The following is a 9,353-nucleotide window of genomic DNA, read 5'->3' as shown; positions in this document are numbered from 1 at the left end:
TTAAGGTGCTGGGTCCCACATGGCCTATTGTGTGGTTCAAATCCTGGACCTGACAGCTTTAAAATCATGCTGGGCACATGTGTGGGTACCCAAAATCCTAAGAGGAGACTGGAAGAGAAGGGATTGGGGTGTGACCATCCCCTCTGGGGCATAATTTCCCATGTTCTCTCTTCTCTCTCTCTCTTTCTCTCTCCCTCCCTCCCTTCCTCTCTCTCTCTTTCTGTGTTTGTGTATGTGTGTGTGTTGCAAGCACACACATCTAATAGCAAAACTAAAAACAAAAAAAAAATCAGCTAGAGGGAAAGTGAGAGGGAGACGGATGTTGAGAGTGAGGAGGGAGAGAAAATGGTGCCATGGATTACAGTACTGATAGCCAAGCTGCAGCCCAACCGGGCTATGTCCAGCCCACTCAAGGATATGCAGAGTCCACCCAGGCTTATGGGCGATAAAGCTATGGAACCTATGGACAGCCCACTGATGTCAGTTATACCCAGGCTCAGACCACTGCAACCTATGGGCAGACCACCTATGCAACTTCTTATGGACAGCATCCTACTGGTTATACTACTCCAACTTCCTCCAGGCATACAGCCAGCCCGTCCAGGGGTACAGCACTGGCACTCATGATACCATTACTGCTACAGTCACCACCACCCAGGCCTCCTATACAGCTCAGTCTGCATATGGCACCCAGCCTGCTTACCCAGCCTATGAACAGCAGCCTGCACCACTGCACCTGCAAGACCACAAGATGGTGACAAACACGCTGAGACTAATTAATCTCAATCTAGCACAGGGAGTTACAATCAGACCAGCCTAGGATATAGACAGAGTAACTACAATTTCCCCAGGTACCTGGGAGCTACCCCGTGCAGCCAGTCACCGCACCTCCATTCTGTCCTCCTACCAGCTATTCCTCTACACAGCCAATTAGTTACGATCAGAGCAGTTACTCTCAGCAGAACACCTATGGGCAACTGAGCAGCTATGGACAGCAGAGTAGCTAAGGTCAACAAAACAGCTATGGGCAGCAGTCTCCCACTTGTTACCACTCCCCCTCCCAACTGGCTCTTATAGCCAGACTCCAAGTCAATATAGCCAAGAGAGCAGCAGAGTTCATTCTGACAGGGCCACCCCAGTATTTATGGGAAGTAGTCTGGAGAACTTTCAGGACCAGGAGAGAACCAGAGCATGAGTGGCCCTGAGGACCAGGGCAGGGGTAGAGGGGGATTTGATTATGGAGTCATGAGCAGGGTGGGCGGAAGAAGGACATGATGGAATGGCTGCTGGAGAGTGAGGTGGCTTGAATAAGACCGGTGGATTCATGGATGAAGGACCAGATCTCAAACTAGGCCCACCCATAGATCCAGATAAAGACTCTGACAACAGTACAATTTATGTGCGAGGACTAAATGACATGTGACTAGATGATCTGGCAGACTTCTGTAAGCAATGTGGGGTGGTTAAGATGAGCAAGAGAACTGAGCAGCCCATGATCCACATCTACCTGGACAAGGAGACTGGAAAGCCCAAGGGTGATGCCACAGTGTCCTAGAAAGACTTACTGACTGCCAAGGCTGCCATGAAGTGGTTTGATGGGAAAGATTTCAAGGAAGCAAATTTAAAGTCTCTCTTGCCTAGAAAAAGTCTCCAATGAACAGCATGAGAGGTAAAGGGATGCCACCCCGGCTCCACGGTTGTCTAGGGGGCCCAGGAGGCCCTGGGGGCCCCATTGGTCACAAGGAAGACATGGAGGGGACGGATGAGACTTCCCTTCAAGAGAGCCCCAAGGTTCTCTGGGAAACCCCTCTGGAGGAGAAAACGTCCAGCATTGAGCAAGCTACAGGCAGTGTCCTAATCTGGGTCGTGGAAACCAGAACTTCACTTGGAGGACAGAATGCAACCAGTGTAAGGCCCTGAAGCCCGAAGGCTTCCTCCCACTACCCTTCCCACCTCCAGGTGGGATCGTGGCAGAGGTAGCCCTGGTGGCATGAGGGGAGGAAGAGGTGGCTTCATGGACTGTGGTGGCCCTGGTGGAATGTTCAGAGGTGGCCGTGGTGGTGACAAAGATGGCTTCTGTGATGGCCGGGGCATGGACGAAGGTGGGTTTGATAGAGGAAGACTCGGTGACCTTGGTGGGTCCCCTGGACCTTTGATGGAACAGATGGGAAGAAGACGAGGCAGATGTGGAGGGCCTGGAAAAATGGATAAAGGCGAGCACTGTTAGAAGCACAGAGACCAGGCCTACTAGGCGCAAAGATTCAGCAGAGCTGCATTGACTACCAGATTTATTTTTAAACCAGAAAATGTTTTAAATTGATAATTCCATATTTATGATGTTGGCCACAACACTATGATTATTCCTTGTCTGTACTTTAGTATTTTTCACCATTTAGGAAGAAACATTCAAACAAGCTGGGACCAGCAGTTGGCGTAATGGCTGTGTCGCTGGACTCCCATGTAGTCTACCGTGGTTCGAGTCTCGAAACCAATGGCTTAAACTTATGCTGGGTGTGTGTGTGTGCATGCCCAAGATCCTGAGAGGAGAATGGAGGAGAAGGGATTGTGGTGTGGCCATCCCCTCTGGGGAGTGATTTCTCACTTTCTGTCTCTCTCTGTCTTTCTGGAAAGCACACGCGCCCTATAGCAAAAACCTCTAAAAAAAAAAAAAAGCTAGATGGTAGGAAAAAAAAAAAAGCAATACAATGAGGCCTAAAAAAGGGAAGGGAAAGTTCATACTTCTCACCATTTTATGGAAGAGAAACTAAATAAAAAGAACAATGTTGTATCAAGATCTGGGATGAAATGACAGAATAAGATGGGCCTGGCTACCACTAAGTCTCAGTCAAGGTTGCAAAAGGAATAAATCTAGAAAACATAGAATGATTAAAATAAAATAGAAGTTTTTTTTCACATTCTCATATGAGGCTGAGACTGCTGTTCCCATTGTCAGGTGACCTTCTGCACAGGGACGCAGGTTCTTCCAGTTTGGGGCTCAGCAATCCCAGCACCTCATCATGTTCTGCTGCAGTGGGAAGAGAAGTAGTGTGGAAGTGGGTATACTCTTCTTGAAAGCATGGACCCACTCAGTCATGCTGGCACAGTTGGTGAACACTGCTGTGAAATACTAAAGCCATGTGAGAGGCCCAGATTGACCTGAACACGCTGAGAGAAGCCATAAACACTCATAGTTCCACCTGGCTGACAGGATGAGGAAGAGATCACAGCATGGTGAGACCTTATCAAGGGACTTCTCTCTCTCTCTCTCTCTCTCTCTCATAAATAAACTGAAAAACAACAACAAAAAACTTTAGTCCCCAAATTGCACATATCATACCTATTACATTCACAATCCATTGGCTAAAACTCAAAACATATTGCTATAGATTACTTAAAAGGAGGTTGGGAAATATAGTCTAGCACAAGAAAAATAAAAAAGAAATATTTGATGAATACTTAACATTCTTTCCCACATTTTGTATGTCCTATTCCTCTCCAGTCTAAAGTTGAAAGTGTTCAGTCATAGAGAATTTCTAAAAAAGTAGAGAATTCCTAAGAAGTCTTTCAGTAGGCCTCTGAAAATATGTTCCATGTTTTAGAATGTTCTACGCAATAATTTAGCTATAATACAATATAGGATAACTAGAATCAAAGTATATTTGATCAGGGCCAGCAAGTAGTGTGGAGGCTAAGGTGATGGATTCCACATGGCCTACTCCGTTCAGTCCCAGACTCAGCAGCTTAAAATTCACACTGGTCACATTCATGTGCGTGCACAAAAAAGGAGATTGGAAGAGAAGGAATTAGGGCATGGTCATTCCCCCCCCCCCCCCGATGAGCAATTTCTCACTTTCCTTCTCTCTCTCTCTTTCTCTTTGTCCCTGTCTCTCTTTGGCAAATACATGTGCCCTATAGCAAAAAAAAAAAAAAGGCAAAATACATTTTCTTTTTCTTTCATGTAAATGGTTAAGAGCCTTTTTATCTTTGACAATGTTTGCTAGAGTTCTCTTTTATTTTACCACAGCAACACTATGCAACAATCAAGGGAATTAGAAATGTTATTTAAGAGTTATTTGATCCATTGTTTAAAATTCAGGAAGGTCAACACCTACACCATTCCATTTTAATGAAAACACTTTTTGAAAGATGTGCAGAGGAGTTTCCAGCAAGTCAATGTATGGCCAACAACCTTCAGTGTCAGGAAATTCTTTCTTGTTGCTAATTTAAATTTGTTATCCTATAGCTTAAGCCCAGTTCCTCTTGGATTTTTCTTAGACACAGAAAACAGATGTTCTTTTATCCTTAGTATATTACACATTCCCAAATTTCTACATTTAGCCTTTAGGCAGAGTAATTCCAGAACCTTTTCCCCATAGGTCCTATATGCAAACCCTTTAATTGTATTTATGGCTCTCCTTAGAAATCTCTTCAGCTTTCCCATGTTTTCTTTAAATTGTCATGGTCCATAGTGAAATCCTCATAATTTAGTCCATTTTTATAAGTATCTGTCCTATGAACATACAGCTTAGGAAGTGTAGAGGATAAATGAATCTGATTCCCAAGAAAATTATATCCTATCAACATAAAAATATCTTATCACTAGATTTTGCCTTTTTCCTGTCTGGCTACTTCCACGTTTGTCATCCCATTAGGTCAAAGTCAGCTCACAACTCAGTTTCCAGTTATGGAAGTGGCACAACCATCCACCCCCTTCGCAGCACATCCTCATATCAGAAAAGTCAACGCTTTTCTACATAAATGCTGGGAATCTTTTGCATGTTCATGGCCAAAATGTTTGAAATAGTTTATATTTGAATAGACTCTTAGAGTTTTCAAACAAATGTTTTAACATGCATGCTCTCAATGACTCTTCACAACAACCCTATGGGAGACTGATCACATCTTCATTTGAAAAACAAGGAACAATAAAACTAAAGGTTTAGTTTCACTAACGTCATAGAGAAGTAGGTGGAAGTTGTGGCTCACTAACTCAGATTACCAGATTCCAAATCTAGTGCTTTGGTGAATACCCTACAGGGAAACAAGACCTTCTATGTTTTTAGATGTATTGCCTAAGAAGCTTAATGAAAATAAATAATATAATCTCAGGAATGAAAAAGGATTTTATATAATTTATATTAGTGTAAAGTTTCTGATTTGAAGAATCCCTCTTATCTTATTAAGGCAGGATGACACAACATAAACTCAAGTGTCTGAAGAGTGATTTGCATTCTACGATTTCATAAAATCTTGGTCATGACCAAGTGCCAGTAAGAGTATGACTATTTTCTTGGCAAGAGGAACAATGTTCTTGGTGCATAATACATAACAAATGTACATCTGAGAAAAGCATGATTATTCATTTTACTTCTGTAATTATTTGTGGAATGTATCAGCGCTCTCAAAAACTCTGCCACACCACCCACTTATCCACGAGAAGAAAATGCCAGTCATGCAAGTATCTATTACTCTCAATAAAGAATGCAAATGTTTCTAATTGTATTAATTTTTTTTTCAATTAAAGTATTTATACTTTGGCATATTTTCAGAAAACTTAAGGAGAAATTAAAATGCAATTTCTTCATAAAACTTTAATACTCTGTTAACTTAAATTTCCAGGACAAATTCATTTCACTTCCATAGCCACCTTATTTTTTCTAGAAAATGCAGTTTACTAATTGGGAACTTTTGAGTATTTTTCTTCAACCTCTCTTATTTCCCAATAATACCTTTACCATACATTAACCACCTACCAAGTGAATGAAATTGCAATTAAAATAGATTAAGTTTCACTTATCCTGTGTTCATCTATGTTTTACTGACCACTTTAAGTGTTGGAAGGCACACATGATTTTCAAAGGCTTTCTTCCTCTTTACCCATTTGGTTTAAGATTCTTCTTTTTGGAATTTATTGATATCAGGTAGATATTATCAATACATGCTTCCATTTTATCACGGTACTAAAAGATTTATAACCATGGAGTTTTTTCCCCAGGGCTATAGAGGACTTTAAATCTTTAACCACTTTTGCCTGATTTTAATTTTCTCAGGTATATTTTAGGCCATGAATCTTTTAATTATGTTTGTATGATTTATCTTTGGATTCTTGCTTGGAAATCAGTCTACATGTAGTGTATATACAGTATACATTTTTAGAGTAGTCATATGACAAATTAGCTCATGAGACAAATTTAATTTTGCAGCAAAACTCTGCTTTCTTATTCTACCCAGTGTTTAGTTTTTGCCTTAACTAGAAGCATTTTGGAAGTGTGTCCATGAGAGGATGAATTACAAATTTAGGCTTTTATTTTACACACACCATGCATTTTTACCAATATTCTGTTATCACATATTGTTTCATCTGCCACTTTTTATCTAATTAAAATACTGCATTTTTAACCATAGTTTAAATTGTTTAATTGAGTGTTGGCTTTTCAGATATTGAGAGTGTTGGCCTTTGAGATATTAATGTTATTTATCTCTATATGAATACCCATTTCCATAAAAATGTATAGATGCTCCTATAACCAAGATTAAAACTCAAATGCAATGTTTTATATTACCAGTTAAAGTATGGAATAAATCACTACAGGTTTGGTCTTTCAAGCAGAAGAAAAGATGTTTTGAGTTCGTAAGATATTCATTTCAGGACCTTAACTAGATTTTCCAGGGCTGGTTAATATTTACAACCAAAATGTCTGTCTTTAAGTGAGTAAAAAAAAATGTGGGCACCATGACTATCTAGCTAGATATTTGATACATTTTCCCACTTACAGAGTTTGTTATGTGGAAATATCCTTTCTCTTTCATTTTACCTGGTCTGTCTTTGTCATTGCCATTTAATTGTGAGTTTTTCACCCCTTCGGAGTTAGAGAAGGCAATACAAAAGGCTGATCTTAGGTGAAAATTCTGCAACAGGGGAGTTACAGATCTCACAGATATCATAATGGCAATTACGATATTTTTGCATATGATTCTGTTACTATGAGATTGTGTGAAGAGTGATGAGGGTTATTCATTGGCGTTTGCATTTCTATCTATGGAAGTACTGGTATCTGTAAACTAAGTCAAATTGGGCCATATTCCCTAATTAAGCAACATCACTCAAGTTCTGCATTTAATAATGGACTTTTACGGAAGCTGTAATTTCTGAGCCAAAATTGTGCTGCGATATATAGTTACAGATGCAGTCACAGTTACTTTTTTGTAAATCAATGTTTGGCATGACCCGCTACTCAAGGGGCGAAAATGCCAGCAGAAATGCCTATAAATTAATAGACTTATTCATAGAGCTTTTTTATCTTTTCATTTCTATCTCAATTAGAAATTAGAGGAGACAGAAAGTAGGAAATATAGGGAATGGGAAGAGAGAGTGTACTAGTGTCTTCCTCTTGAGAAAAAAATAAACAAAGTAAGCTTATTCACAGAGATGTATCGCATAAATGGGAAAAATAACTACTTGTGAGAGAGCAATGCCATGGGTTATAGGGCAATTGTAGTTAATTCTGCCACCGTATATAAATGATGTGTACTGGAGACCCTTTGTCATCTGGACAATTTCTCAGACAGATATTTTTACAGAGGAGACTTACCATGTGTTAATCAGGAGGTAGGTAGTTGCAGGAATTGATTCCAACCGGGAACAAAAGATGTGTCCAGAGTTACAAGAGAAGAGGTCAGGAATAGACATTGGGGTAATTATAAGCAGGCAGGCAGGTAAGTAGAAGAGATGTAAGGTGAAGTGCAGAAGTATGTTTCACAGAAGATATTTGAGTTTTTCCACTGTAACCTTTGCTAGTCAGCAGGTTAAACATATATTCCTCCTTCAGTTTTTGTTTTGGATTCATAACCTTCTGATTCTGATCAAGTAATGAATGATTCCATATGCTAATAAATACTGTACTAGGAAGCTAAGGCCAATAGTATCTAGCAAATCCCTGGATTTCCTAAGGAGAAGGCGGGCTTATTAGAAGGCAGTATGCAGGGTTTGGATGATGGTGTTATCACCTTATAGGATCACTGCTGTTGCTGGGATTTGAAGCCTGATTCTTAGATGAAAATCTACTTTGGATTCACAGGTGAATGAATTGACAAAGAGGCAGAGAAACTACATATGAAAATGAGAGTTTGGCTTCTTGAAAAAAAGGAGGGGGAGAAACAGAAAACCAGTATCAAATCTTCAATCCTGAAATTTAAATTGCTGCTTTGGATCTTTTCTTCTGTTTTGCCTTTCTTCTTCTTTTGATGAAAAGCCAAAAACTTTGAGCACAAAGGTTTTACCAGCCCAGCAGCAGATTCATGGCCTAAGTAAGTCTCTGAAAATTTTCCAGGTTCCCATTCTTCTCGAACACTGGAAGAGGCCAGACTGGGGGCAGTCATTTCATGAAAGTCTCAAGTCTTTGCCACATTACTCACATTGTATGTCAAAAGAGCCTTGGCCAGATAAAAGATTCTCATTAATTTATAATGGTGGTAATGTTTTCCATTCAACATGCAAGACGTACACAGATGGGGCCTGTGTTTCTTGATTTCCGCTCTACAAGACACGGAGTGCAATGCTTTGCATCAGATTCCTGGTGGGAGAAGGAGAAAGGAGATTTTTCATGCTACTTATGGAAGCCAAAGGATAATGGCTCAGGAAGAGTCACTTACAGAGTTTAGGGAGCAATGGTGGCTGCTTCATTGTTCTTTTCACAGCAGGCTAGAGGGCAAAAGTTTATCAGAAAGGGAGGAAAAAACCCTCAGGGTTAAGTGGAACTCCATAGAAATTCAAATATGCTTAAATAAAATTTTCTCTTGGGCTTTAATTCCGGCCTTTGATTTGCATTCTTCTTTAAAAAATTAAATGATGTTTTAAATATGGCAGTCCTTTTGTATCCTTCATTTAATCACAAACCTCTGACTTTGGCATTGTTAATAACATTAAAAATTAGGCTTACATTGTTAGCTTAACGGTAAGTGGAAAAGATGGCTTTGTAATTGTATGATTTTTCTCACTCAAGCCTTTTCTTTTAATAAGTCAGTTTAAAAATTCAAGAGACAGTCTAATATCAGGGTTCTTACTCGAGGAACTACTCATCCAAGAAAGAGGCATAGCCAGTACAAATTGCTTAAAATTTAGAAATTAATGACTTCTCCTAACTGGCTTTACCCTGGGAAATTACCAACATGCCACCTAAAGTGTGTGTTAATTGGACACATAGTACCTTAAGTTTCCTAAATGTTGCATGCTAGTTTTTATTTTCTTTTTAAAGTAATTATTTTTATTTTTATTTTTGAGAGGTTTTTTGCTATAGGGCATGTTCACTCCCTAGAGGGAGACAGAGAGAGAAAGTGAGAAATCCCCCCCCCCC

The 9,353-nt window shown here is 39.9% G+C and overlaps 1 pseudogene; it reads left to right on the top strand.

Annotated features, from left to right (window-relative positions):
* The first annotated feature begins 353 nt into the window (after positions 1-353).
* Positions 354-2,251, top strand: LOC102499940 (RNA-binding protein EWS pseudogene; annotated as a pseudogene).
* Positions 2,252-9,353: the final 7,102 nt, after the last annotated feature.

Source organism: Tupaia chinensis, unplaced genomic scaffold (genome assembly GCF_000334495.1).
Source record: "Tupaia chinensis unplaced genomic scaffold, TupChi_1.0 Scaffold000534_1, whole genome shotgun sequence".
Lineage (NCBI taxonomy): Eukaryota > Metazoa > Chordata > Mammalia > Scandentia > Tupaiidae > Tupaia > Tupaia belangeri.
The sequence above is the reverse complement of the archived record's forward strand: the minus strand, read 5'-3'. Positions and strand labels throughout refer to the sequence as shown.